Source organism: Diadema antillarum, unplaced genomic scaffold (assembly GCF_040938485.1).
Source record: "Diadema antillarum isolate AM-2024a unplaced genomic scaffold, OU_Dant_1.0 seq00001875_RagTag, whole genome shotgun sequence".
NCBI classification, from domain to species: domain Eukaryota; kingdom Metazoa; phylum Echinodermata; class Echinoidea; order Diadematoida; family Diadematidae; genus Diadema; species Diadema antillarum.
Window position 1 is genome coordinate 270038 of NW_027272543.1, and position 13701 is coordinate 283738.

General features: G+C 37.8%; 1 protein-coding gene across 1 annotated transcript in view; it reads left to right on the forward strand.

The window, feature by feature from the left end:
- The window catches only part of LOC139712918 (serine/threonine-protein phosphatase PP2A catalytic subunit 3-like), a 122433-nt gene that overhangs the window by 63255 nt on the left and 45477 nt on the right, over positions 1-13701 (forward strand). The gene's annotated exons all lie outside the window — the stretch shown is intronic.

Here is a 13701-nt window from a genome sequence, read left to right on the forward strand (position 1 = left end):
TCAGAACACACCAGGATGATCTTAGAAACCATTCTCTTTTGTTTCATATCAAAACGTGCTAAATTTTCTTTCAGGAGGTATATGGGTTGGTATACTTTTGGCTGTTTTTTGTATTTGACAAGGACTTAAAATGTCAAAATACCTTAAAAGTTATTTTCAATCATTCGTGTGACCTTTTAAAGGTACATGTACATGACATCTATTATCTGGCTGTGTTCTGGATATGATGTATCTTGGGTATGTACCATAAAAATAAAAGAAGTCTATGAACACATACAGAGAACAACTGAAATATCAAAGTCCTAAACAGATGAACATCTGTGATACCTTTGTCTCTATTGCTACTGCAAATTCTACTTTGTTGTCCAAACAGTAATGTGTACTAAAATTGGGTGTTCCACCTAATGAACATGTCCTGCAAAAATTGTAGATCTGCTGGCTGTACATGGGACATAACATTCTTTATAAATGCAAGATTATACCCAGCTTACCTCATGGTAGTGCATCTACTATTTACTAATAAAGATGGTAGCCAATGCTGCACACTGGCACTGGTCTAACATTCATTCACAAAACTACAAGGTAAACAATTTCATGAAAATCCTTACGTGTAATGTCAGTTACCATGGAATTGCCCTTATGCAAGATTATACCCAGCTTACCTCATGGTAGTGCATCTACTATTTACTAATAAAGATGGTAGCCAATGCTGCACACTGGCACTGGTCTAACAGTCGCTGACTGGTAAAATTCACTGTTGGACCAGGAACTTTTTCAGGTATGGATCCGTAAAAACATTTAAAAACTGGGTACCTATTAGTAAATGGTCCAACAGACAGCCAGGTTGGACCAGTAGAAAAAATGGGTATGTGTGCAGCCCTGTAGCCCACTGAACATTATTGGTGATATTGTTCACAGTCGTAATCAACTAAGATCTGGCCACATGGGTAATATGTGCAATGTATGTTTCAAGTTCCTGTCCATCCCTTGTCAAACATGAACTATAATTACATTTTTTCTGTGAACCTCCAAGGAAAAAAAGCATGGTCATGATGATTAGAAATTTTCACTGAATTGCCAGTGAGACACTTTCTTGCTTTGATGGTGCAGGTACAGCCTACCTTCGGCACTCTAGCCGAGGAGCTGCGTGCCATGTTTGAAGCAGACTGGGGCTCATCTCCTGTTTTTGGACTATATGGTTCACCAAAAAAACAAGCAAATAGTGAATATGTGCTCTGAAAATGCACCTCCTACTCCCTGTCTGTGCAATATATATGTGGGAAGGCTATCATAATTCTAATAATTTGTATTGAAAATAATCTTTTCACAATTTTGAAAGAGTTAGGAAGCTTACGTACTCTGTATCGATTAGCTATCCATCCTGGAACAGGACCCCATTCATGAAACAAATGTCCATAACAATTTCAACAAACCTCTGGGACATAAACAATCCGACTTATAGTGAACATTTGTCTCAAAAATGCCCTTTATTCTTTCAAACTTTCAGCTCAAATGATGAAAAGTTAATTGCTATAAAGGGAAGCTTTAATAGAGCAGTAGTTTCATAATTTCTAAGGCTTTATGTGATCATGATGTACAGACAGCTCAAAATTCCCTTGCTTTTTTTAGGTGATCCGAATATCCTTTGGATCACCTTCTGTATCTGTACTGATTGTTTATTTCTGGACAAAAGTTGTGCAGAGGTTAGCTCAGAAAGTCCTCAGCCTATCAATTTCAAAATTATACCATATATGTATCATGTCGCAAAGACGACAGATCTTATAAAATCATAGTGATCAATCGACCGTGACGTCACTATGACGTCATTATATGAAAACACATTTTCATTCATATCTCATTAATGGAATGAAATTTTTCAATTAAATTTACGTCACATATATTTCAAGTCAGGCGCATTCTACTCATTTTATCAAATTTCAGTTTACACTTAAACCGTGCGAGTACGCGCGCGTTAAAATGTTGACATGCTCCAATCGAGCTCAAATTTTTTTTTGCACACGTTTCAGATATTTTGGAGCATTTTTTGAAAAAGTGAAAAAATTGGACGGACGCGTACGCGTGCGCACATATGCGCACGCACAGCTCATATGTAATAGAAATAGAAAGATCAGATGTCTGAAATGTCAAGGAATATTTCTACCAAGTTTCAAGTCAATCCGACTCAATATGACGTCATACGGGCCCGTCAAAGTTGAAATTCCGCGCGCGCGTCAATGGCGATATACAGTGCAACTATGAAAAAAAAAAACGCCAATTTTAAATCCGATTTTACTCATCAGGATGGACGGTGACCCCCCATTTTCTTTACATATTCTGAAAACTGATGAGTTGTACATGTCATTTAATGGGTTGGCGATGCTGAAAAAATGATTAAAAGATATCAAATTTCTTAATAAAGTAAAAAAAGTAAATTTTCAAAATGACGTCATCAAATTTCAAGTTCACTCGAGCATATCTCACTTATCCTTTGCCGATTTTCAACCAGATTTCAGTATGTAGTAGCTTATTAAATGCTCTTTCATAAATACACTACCAAAATTTTGATTGGATGACGGCATCACCTCGTAAAAATGGATTGAAAGTAATCTTGTCAAATTTGACCAGTTTACGTGTTATCTCTATGGGAGTGCAGTTTTTCTGGAAATGAAAATTGACATGACTATCTTTTTCGAGCACTAGCTCACTTATGCTTTGGTGAATTTCTCCCAGATTTTAATATGTTGTAGCTGAGACTTTGGGCTATTGAAAGTGTGCCCTTCGTTTTTTCATACGACGTCAGCATCATGTTGAAAAACTTGGTTAAAATTGGCACTTGGCTTCGATGCAGCGTCATTTTGCTTCATACACAGGGCCTATGGAGGGTGAAATAGGTCAGTGCATAGCGCATCGGACTCGTAATCCTAAGGTCCCCGGTTCGAGGCTCACCCCTGCCAATATTTTTTTTTTTTTTTTCTAAACACTTTTTTTCTTCTTTTTCTGTAGTTAGTCTTATTCTCCCTTCCAAACTTAATCTTTTTCTGATTTTTTTATGCTTCTCCTTCAAATTTTTATAAAATAACTTAATTTTTTCTTTATTTTTCTTTCTTAAGTCTACTTTCTGTGCAATAGATCAACAACAACAATGGCTATCAACCCCATATTTTGCACATGTTTAGTTCATGTCACGTACATTATTTCATAAAATAACAAGTACTTGATCGGACACCATCTTGGGTATGTAAATTAGGGTCAAAGGTCATAAATGTTTCATCCTGTATCTTGGTGAATACATGTCTTATCTTTCCCATATTTTGCACACGCAAAGACCATGTTACAAGAATCATTTCACAAAATAACCACTTTTTGCTCAGATGCCATCTTGGGTGTGCAAAGTGGGGCCAAAGGTCATATGTACTTCTTTCTGTATTTTCGTTATGACGTGTTATCTCTATGGGAGGGAATTTTTCTAGATGTGAAAATTGACATGATTGTCTTTATCGAGCACTAGTTCACTTACCCTTCGGTGAATTTCTCCCAGATTTTAATGTGTTGTAGTTGAGACTTTGCGCTATTGCAGATGTGCCCTTCTTTTTTCATACAATGTCGGGATCACGTCAAAATACTTGTCTGAAATTAAAGCTTATCTTCGATGTATTGAGATATTTCTTTCTTTCTGCAACTTTCTGTGCAATAACTCAAGAAAAACAGCCACTATCACCCCCATATTTTGCACAGATTTAGTTCATGTCACGTACATTATTTCATAAAATAACAACTACTTGATAGGACACCATCTTGGGTATGTAAAGTAGGGTCAAAGGTCATAACTGTTTCATCTTGTATCTTGTTGAATACCTGTCCTATCTTTGCCATATTTTGCACACGTATAGACGATGTCGCAAGAATCATTTCACAAATTAACCACTTTTTGCTCAGATGCCATCTTGGCTGTGCAAAGTGGGGTCAAAGGTCAAATTTACTTCATTCTGTATCTTCGTTAGTGTATACGGAATTGGGTACCAAAGATGGCAGGTCTGACTCCCTTTTCTAAATGAGAATCCAAACATAACACGACCAATGTCCCTAAACTCAGGTGAAACCTGTATGGTCATGCCTATATTGGGATCAGGACTCAAAGCATTGATTTCCGAAACGATCGGATCACCTAATTTGTCAGTGTTGACAAATTCCAAGTCTAGTTACTCTTGTATTCCATCAAATTATACAAATATGGCTATGTACTAAAACCAATTTATAGGTAAATAGAATTTTATGTAAACTGTAACTTCTGTGCATTTTCATTTTTTCTTATAAGGTTTTGGAGACAATCTGCACTGTTCAAGGTACTCAAAGTTTTGCTCACAGATGTTCGGTATGAGAAAAGAAATATCTGATAATTACAATATATCATTGTATGATATTCAAAAAGTTAATGTTACTTGAAAATATGACTAAATCACTGAGTCTCTCATACCTAAAAACAAATAACATGCATTGACAGAAGAAGTCTGTGATGCTCAAGAGGCAAGAATCACAGGAAACGTAAAAGTTATTAAAAAAAAAACTATGTGGAAGCAGTTGAGTGAAAATGAGAAGGAACAGAGAGGGGATTGAGCTTCAGCACGCAAAAAGAAAAAAGTGCATGTGCAATCCTGTTATAACGAATTCCTCTGGAGGGGCAGTTTTTTTATGCCTCCGCCACGAAGTGGTGCCGGAGGCATTATGTTTTCGGGTTGTCCGTCTATCCGTCCGTCCGTCCGTCCGTCCGTCCGTCCGTCCGTCCGTCCGTCCGTCCGTCCGTCCGTCCGTCCTTCCGTCCGTCCGTAATGAATTTTGTGGACAAGGTAACTATCAAAACCTTTTGAGGTATCCTAATGAAACTTGGCATGTATGTGTATTAGGTGGTGAAGTTGTGCCTATTAACTTTTGGGTGCATATGCTCAAGGTCAAAGGTCAAAAGGTCAAGGTCAAATACATAGAATTTCACTATTTCCATCATATCTTTGCAATGCCTGAAGATATTTTCTTGACACTTAGTGTATACATGTATTAACCAATTAAGATTCTCTGGTGAAAGTTTGGGTCATGAGGTCAAAGGTCAAAGGTCAAAAGGTCAAGCAAAAATATTAAAACTTTACCTTTTTTCTCTGTACCTTGGAAATTGTTCAAGGTCTCTGCATGGAAGATAGTATGTACTGACTGGCAGTGATTATCTAGAGAATTTAGGGTTCATGGGGTCAAAGGTCAGGGGTCAAAGGTCAAGGGCAACACTTCAAAATTTTACTCTTTCCCTCATGTTTATGCAATGCCAGCAGGATTACTTTTTTTTCACACTAGCAGAGATGCCAAGTTTAAAAAACTTTTATGAGTGAGATTTTTATGACTCGGCGTCTCGGCGCTCGCGCACATGCGCACGCGAACGAGGAGGGTGTCCCCCTCCCATGGTAGGGAGCTTTTTTAAATTATTAGCTCTTAATGATGTGATCTGGTGCATACTTCCGTGACTATTTTTTACTAATTTTGAAAGGCAAAAGGGAAATATACCTTCAATTGCAACTGTCACTCTAATCCTTTGAGCTATGCTTCTTTTTTTTGGCCCAAATTGCAGACTTCACCAGATGCGTGAGAAAAATGGGTGCCATGCGTGAGATCGTGAGACAGACCCTAAATGCTTGAGTCTCACGCAGAATGCGTTCGACTTGGTAGCTCTGCACTAGGTGTATGCATGTTTAACCTAATAGAGATTCTCTGGAAAGTTTTTTTTTTCTTTTGTTTTTGCCTCTTAAGGTCAAAAGGTCAAAGATCAAGTGAAAGTGCTGAACTAAGTTTTTCCTCCATATCTCGGAAGTGGCTCAAGTTATCTTGAAACGTACTACATATCTATGCATCTTCTGCCTGACAGTGGTTATCTTATGAATTTTAGGGTCGAAGGCCAGATGAAAATGGTAACAATTTACTATTCAATACAGAAATTGCACTTTTTCTCCATACCTTGAAAATTACTCCATGCATAAATGTATGAATGGGTCAAAGTCAACTTAAAGTCTGTAAATCCCAAATACATGCTCTCCTATTCATCCAATTAAACCTAGGTCAAGGAAGGTGAGCATTCAACACATTTGTGACAAACTTGTCATTTTAACGTTTTGCCAATTTTGTGAAAATGTCATCACACATTGTCCGCATGTAGTATTTAGACCTATTAGGAGAATCATGCATTATGGCGGAGGCATACCAGTCGCCATAGCGACATTTCTAGTTTTGTTTTTTATCAAAATTCTGTCATAAGCGAACAAAATAATGAAGTATATGATGAAAACATGCAAACCCTGTGTATCTCATATGTTGTTTGTTTTATACTCATCATGTGCTGAAAAGCAATGTTGATTTGCAATTCTATCTCATAAATTTTGTTTAAATTTTACATTTAAGAGACAAAGAAATCATTGGCCCGTATTCTACTGTAGACCAAGGTTTAAACCCATTTTAGACTCACCTATGGTTTAGCTAGACCCGAGGTTTAATTTTGTATTCTGCTAGCGAGGTTTAGTTAAACCCAAGTCTATTTCGGGTTTAAATTAAACTCGAAATAGTCTTGGGTCAAGCCACCTTGGTGCCCTCTATGGAAGAAGAAATTCTCCCTCTCTGAGTACTTTTCTCTCCACAAATCCACTTAAATTTATTATTGGCAGTGTATCAGTCACATGAGCGTGACTTTCTTGGATTTTGAATCGTTTTTACGGGTATTTATGTCGAATAAGGGCATGCTGTATTTTTGCTTGCGACGACTCGTGAAGCACTGTACATTACTGTACAGTTTGTGTACGTGTGCGACGCACATCACAGGATACATGGTACAACGGTATTATATTCCTGGCTAGCTAGCTTTGAATGCTCAGTACCAGCAGAGCCATCGCGCCGCGCCGGCCGGCGGCACGGTTGCTGTGTGCGCTGGATGGGACATGGCTTTTTATGTCGATTGAATCGTGAATTCCGAATGGATTGGTGATTGATCAAACCAGGACTTTGAGGCAGGAAATTGAATAAAAGCTTTTCTCTTAAGATTGTCGGTTAATAAAAATGGAAACCATTCTAAAATTTAGAAATAGATACCTAGGCCTATATCAACCCTGTCTCGATATTACTATTAGAAGTAGATTTTACCTACCGTACCACACTAACCTAACTTTTAATAGATCTAACGTTAGTCCTAACGTTACAATAATGTACTCTAGGTATTCGAATAGTGAACTACTAACGTTAGTAGGACCCTACTCCTAGTCCTAACGTTAGTCCTACGATCTAGGTTCTCGGTCTAGTAACAGTTAGTCTATCTATGCCAAATCGACCTCAGGCTCAACCTACCCTCTAGTCCTACATTGAGTTCTTGGTCTAGTCTTCAGGTTATTTTCAGCGTAAAGTGTAGACTAACTACAGGTAGTACTAGGTAGTAGTATTTCTAACATTTATATCTCGAGTCTCTTCTAAGTGTACAAGTATTAGATCTAACGTGTTAGTACGTAGTAGGCGTATCTCGTGTGTACACGCGTGTGGCCGACAAGCTAGCTGCTGTACGTATCCAGGCAGCCACTCGTTTGTGCCATTGCATTGGCATTGATCTGTGTGCTGGTACCCTTACCAGTCATCGTTAGACTCGATTTAAACTCGAAATAAACCTCCTCCTGGGTAGGTTTAATTTAAACCCAATTTAGACCACAGCTGGACTTAGTAGAATACAAATTAAACCTGGGTTTAAGCCTGGGTCTAAACTGGTGGTTTAAACCCAGGTTTAAACCCAAAAAACCCACTTTAGACCCAGGCGTGGGTTTAAACTCGGGTCTAAGTTTTTAGCAGAATACGGGCCATTGAGTTATTTAAGCTTTCATGCTAACTTTTAAAACACATGTTTAAAAAAGTGATATTTATACCCCCACCCGCATATACTATAGTGTGTATAGGGGTATATAGGAATCACTTTGAGGTCAGGTGGTCGGGCAGTTAGTCGGTCCCAAAACTTGTGGCTCGAACTACGCTCTCATTTTTTGTAGCTATTGACCTAAAAGTTGGCATGTGGAACTACTATCATAAGTAGATGTGCAAGACACTTTTTACATCAGTATCTCGTAATGCATTTCCATGGCAATAGCAACTTTTTGTTAAAATTTATGTTGTCGATTGAATTACTCTGCAGTTTTAAAGCAATTCAGCTGAAATTTGGCACGTGCGATTAATGTAATGTGCAGTTGTGCAAGACACCTTTATCATGAGTATAAAGAAATCTGTTGCCATGGCAACATCAGTTTTTATACAAATCCTACAAAAATATATGGAGTGACCTATCCCTCAGTATTTGAGCAATTGACCCCAAATTTGCATGTGTGACCACTACCATAGGTAGATGTGCAAGACACCTTTTTCGTCATTATCCCATAAAGTGTTGCCATGGCAATGGCAAATTTTCAAAAAATCACACAAACTGTTGTGGATTGAACTATCACAGTTTTAAAGCAATTCAGTTGAAATTTTTGCACATGCTATCAATATAATGTGTAGTTGTGCAAGACATCTTTTTTGAAGAATGTTTAGAAATCAGTTGCTGTGGTAAAAGCAATTTTTTAACGCCTCCACCCAAAGGATACCAAAGGCATTATGTTTTCAGGTTGTCTGTCCATCCGTATGTACATCCGTCCATCCTCTGTCCCCATTTGTTTATGCGATAACTTGAGTAATATTGAGTGGAATTTTACAAGTATAAAGTATAATGGGGCAATTACTTGATCAGATTTTGGGTGACATCGGCCGGAGGTCAAAGGTCAAGGTCAAATCATGAAATTGTGTCCCGTTTAGATGATAACTCAAGACTGGATGAAGCAAATTTCACTAATCTTTGCCCAAGGATGACATATGATGGGGCAAGTCAAAAGGTCAAAGGTCAAGTGAAAATGTTAAGATTTCACTTTTTTCTCCATATCTCGCAAATGGTTCAGGGTATCTTCATGGAACTTGGTACATATGCTTGTACTGACTGACAGGCACTATCTAGGGAATTTAGGGGTCAGTGGTCAAAGGTCAGTGGTCAAAGGTCAAGTCAATTCCACAAAACTTCACTATTTCCCTCATCTATGCAATGCTTTCAGGATCTTTCTTAAAACTTAATGTATACATGTATCACTAATGGAGATTCTCTGGGAAATTTCCTGTCAAAAAACCCAATTCCTTTAGTTTTAAAGCATTTGACATGAAATTTGGCACATGTGACTGCTAAAGTACAATGTATGTAGATGTGCAAATTTTATCTTTTGTCATTGTTGAACAATGTGTTGACATGGTATCAGCAACTTTGAAGGAAAATCATACAAAAGGAGTGAGAATTTGGCTAATTCCCTCATTTTTTTAACATTTGACTTGAAATTTGGCACATGTGAGCCCTTCATCTCTTTTCATTGTTGAACAATGTATTGCCACGGGAACAGCATATTTTAATGAAAATGTTAGAAAAAGTGTAGATTTTGTTAATTCTTTTTTTTTTTTTTTTGAATTGAAATCTGGCATGTGTAATTACTGTATCTTTGGCTCAAGTGAGCTCTTATGCTCAACTCTTTGTCTGGCATGCGTTATGCGTAAATTTTTTACATTTTCATCTTCTTCTTGAAAACCCCATGACCGATTTTCACCAAACTTAACAAGGAAGCTTCCCTGGGGTGATAGGATCTCAATCTGTTCAAATGGGCACCATGCCCCATCTGGGGGCCCCCAACCCCCCAAAATTAAGGAATCTTGGAAAGTCTTCTTCTCTAGAACCAGATGTGGTAGAGCCAAGTCAATACTATGAGTATTACATTAATGACTGTAGTTTCAAGTCTGTTCATGGCGGAATTAGGGATGCCCCCTTGGGACCCAGGAGAGGGGGATGCGAGGGGACCTAATGGGGGCCAAAATTGTACATTTTCATCTTCTTGAAAACCTCATGACGATTTTCATCAAACTTGGCAGGTAGCATCTCTAGGGGGATAGGATCTCAATTTGTTCAAAGGGGCACCATACCCCACCTGGGGGTCCCAGGGGGCCCAATACCCCAAAAAAATAATAATAATAATAATGATAATAATAATAATGATGATAATAAGGAATTTTAAAAAAATCTTCTTCTCTAGAACCAGAAGTGATAGAGCTAAGTTGATACCATAATTTATTACACTGATGACTGTAGAGTCAAGTTTATTCATGGCAGAATCAGGGGTGCCCCCACCCCCCTCCCATGGGACCCAAGGGAGGGGTCCTAATTGGGACCTAAATTGTATGTTTACTCTTGGCAGTTATCTAGTCTCATTGTCTATGTTGTATACTACCCCCTCTCCATCCATATGCTGAACAATATATCGATCAGCTGACATCTACGACTGATGCTCTAATGCTGCAGTATCCTGAAGCAAGAATGTCGTCCATTGGGGATTTCAAAAATTTGAATCTTAAAATGATTCTTGCTAATGACAAATTTACCCTAGTGGTGATGGAACCCACTAGAGGAATCAATGTTTTGGATAAGATCGTGACTAATTATGCCAATTTATACTCTCATGTCCAAGTATCTCTCTTCTATTGCTGCTAGCGATCATAATTGTGTTCTTTGGATTCCTGCCAATAGATCATGTCCACAAAATATGACGAAGAAAAGAGTCATACATGTACGTCCCCTAAAAGGTAGTGGATTGTGGTCTTTTGGAGATTTAGTCTGGATGCCAAAGCCACTTTTTGGGGATAACCTTGTTTTACCGTCCACCCAATCTTTTTTGATGGTTTTACCCTATTTCGAGGGTGCTGAATCCGAATCTGGATGATGCAACTCTTGCATCCTTGAGGGTTTTGAGATATTCAAGATGGCCGCCAAAATGACCGCCCAAACCGGAAATTCCCATGTATTTCCTTCTAAATGGTGAGAAATTGAAAACAATTGATGGTTTTACCCTGTTTGGAGGGTGCTGAATCCGAATCTGGATGATGCAACTCCTGCATCCTTGAGGATTTTGAGATATTCAAGATGGCCGCCAAAATGGCCGCCAAAACCGGAAATTCTCTAGTATTTCATTCTCAATGGTGAGAAATTGAAAACACTTGATGGTTTTACCCTATTTTGAGAGTGCTTAATCCAAATCTGGATGATGCAACTCTTACATCCTTGAGGATTTTGAGATATTCAAGATGGCCGCCAAAATGGCTGCCAAAACCGGAAATTCCGTGTATTTCCCTTTAAATGGTGAGAAATTGAAAACAATTGATGGTTTTACCCTGTTTTGAGGGTGCTGAATCCGAATCTGGATGATGCAACTCCTGCATCCTTGAGGATTTTGAGATATTCAAAATGGCCACCAAAACCAGAAATTCTCACATATTTCATTCTCAATGGTTCAAAATTGAGAACAATTGATGGTTCTATCCTATTCCAATTTCAAAATGGCCACCAAAACCGGAAATTTCCACGTATTTCAATTTTAATGTTTTGCAGTTGAGAACAATTTTATTGATGATTCTACCCTATTAAACTTTTCGATCACTGTGCTGAATGCGAATCTGGACGAAACCACCCTTGCATCATTGAGAGTTTGGAGATATTCAAAATGCTCGCCAGAATGGTGAGAAATTGATAACAATTGATGGTTTTACCCTATTTCAGGTTTTCGTCAATGGCAAAATCTAAACCCAACCATACTCTGCTGATAAACGAACGCATATTGTACATCCCAGTTTGAACTTGCTGTACAGTGAAACCAGCTTTACCGGATATCTTGGAGTTTGTAGATACAGCTGTGCCAGGAATGAATCCTGCAAGACTACAGATGCGGTTGAATATTTGAAAGATTACACTGTTTCATCTACATATCATGGATATGTTTTTAACACTAACAATCAGTGGACAAGACATACCCATCTCGATCATATTGTGATAGTGATGTAGAAAGTTATCTTGATACTGAGATTCCCAATATTACTTGTTTTAATCCATGAACAGTTTTAATCGTTTCATCCATGAACACTCACATTGGTTAATTGGTTTATATTGGTGGTCTTGATGACATTGTTGAAGACAAGAGTTGGACATTTTTATAGTTCTGCTTCAAAGTTTTCTTCAATATGATGTAATATATATCTACACATACATATATATGGGGCGACAAACCTCGCATCTACAAAATGTCACATGTTCAGGAGAGAAAAACAAAAACAAAAACAAAAAGTAAACAAACATGGCAACCAAAGCACTATAACAAATGAGAGAACCTTTCCTTTGACATGCCATGGTAGCTTCATTTTTTGGGCAAGACAGCTAAGCTTTGGACAGGATATCATTAACTGACTATCTGTTTATTCAAAAAAGTCATTTTCACTAAAATTTCAGAAACAGCATCTTGTCGCCCAAGCGACGATATCATATATACACACGAGGGGATGGAAAAATCACAGGTAACGCGTAGTAAAAAACAAAACAAACAAACAAACAGCAACATTTAAGGTAATACATTGTAGTTGATAGTCCAGTACTTACGAATATCATAATCACGCAGAGTGCTTTTGAAATTACCCTTATATTGATATCTACTATAGTGGTCATGGATGCAACCATTTCTAGTGACGTAATCAGAATATGCCACAAGTTTCATAAGAGTACGCGGCGAGACTCATAAGAGTACAAGACAAATGTCAACACCAAATACCAGCAGGCCATAATTTAATATTACTCTTATAGCCAAAAAGGATTAACTTCACATCAGTCTGCGGAGCCCTTATTGGCTACCACAGGCATTACTTTATGACGATTGTGCATAAAGAAAATTAATTTTCAGTCTTATCTTTGTGTTTGTACGTTTCAGTATGATGTCAATATCATATTTCTTTCCATTATGTGTTAAAGTTCCGTTTGAGACATATCGGAATATCTCAGTATATTACAATACCATTATGACAGTCATTTTGGATGCCATTAATTGTTGGCTGATTTGACAAATTTGCTCAACCGAGTTGAATTCAAGAATAGGAATTATTGCTTTTAATCACTCGCTTCACGTTATAGCACAATATTTCACTTATTTATAAGAAAATATCAAGGAATTTCCGTTTATACAGGACATTTGTAAATATCTCAAAACCCTCAGCACCCTCGAAATGGGGTGAGACCATCAATTTATTATCAAATTTTCACCATTTAGAAAAAAAACATTAACATTGGAATTTCAACATTTCTGCCAATTATTTTGGCGGTCATCTTGGACATCTCAAAACCCCAAGGAACGCAAAAATGGCAACAACAAAATGTCGAGGGTGCTGAATAGGGTCTCAAAAATTTCAATATTGACAGTTATTTTGGCAGTCATCTTGGAATTCTCAACCCCCCCCCCCCAAAAAAAAAAAAGAAAAAAAAAAGAATTGCATCAACCAGGTTCGGATTCAGCACCCTCAAAATAGGGTAAAACCACCAATTGTTTTCAATTTTACACCATTTAGACACTTTAGGGGGCCTACATGGGAATTTCCGTTTTTGACGGCCATTTGGGGGCCATTTTGGCGGCCATATCATCTCAAAACCATTATGGATGCAAGAGCTGTATCCTGCAGCTTCAAATTCAGCAAACTCAAAATAAGGTAAAACCATCAGTTTATTTTCAATTTTACACCGTTTAGAAGGAAAAAGGGGGTCTACATGTGAGT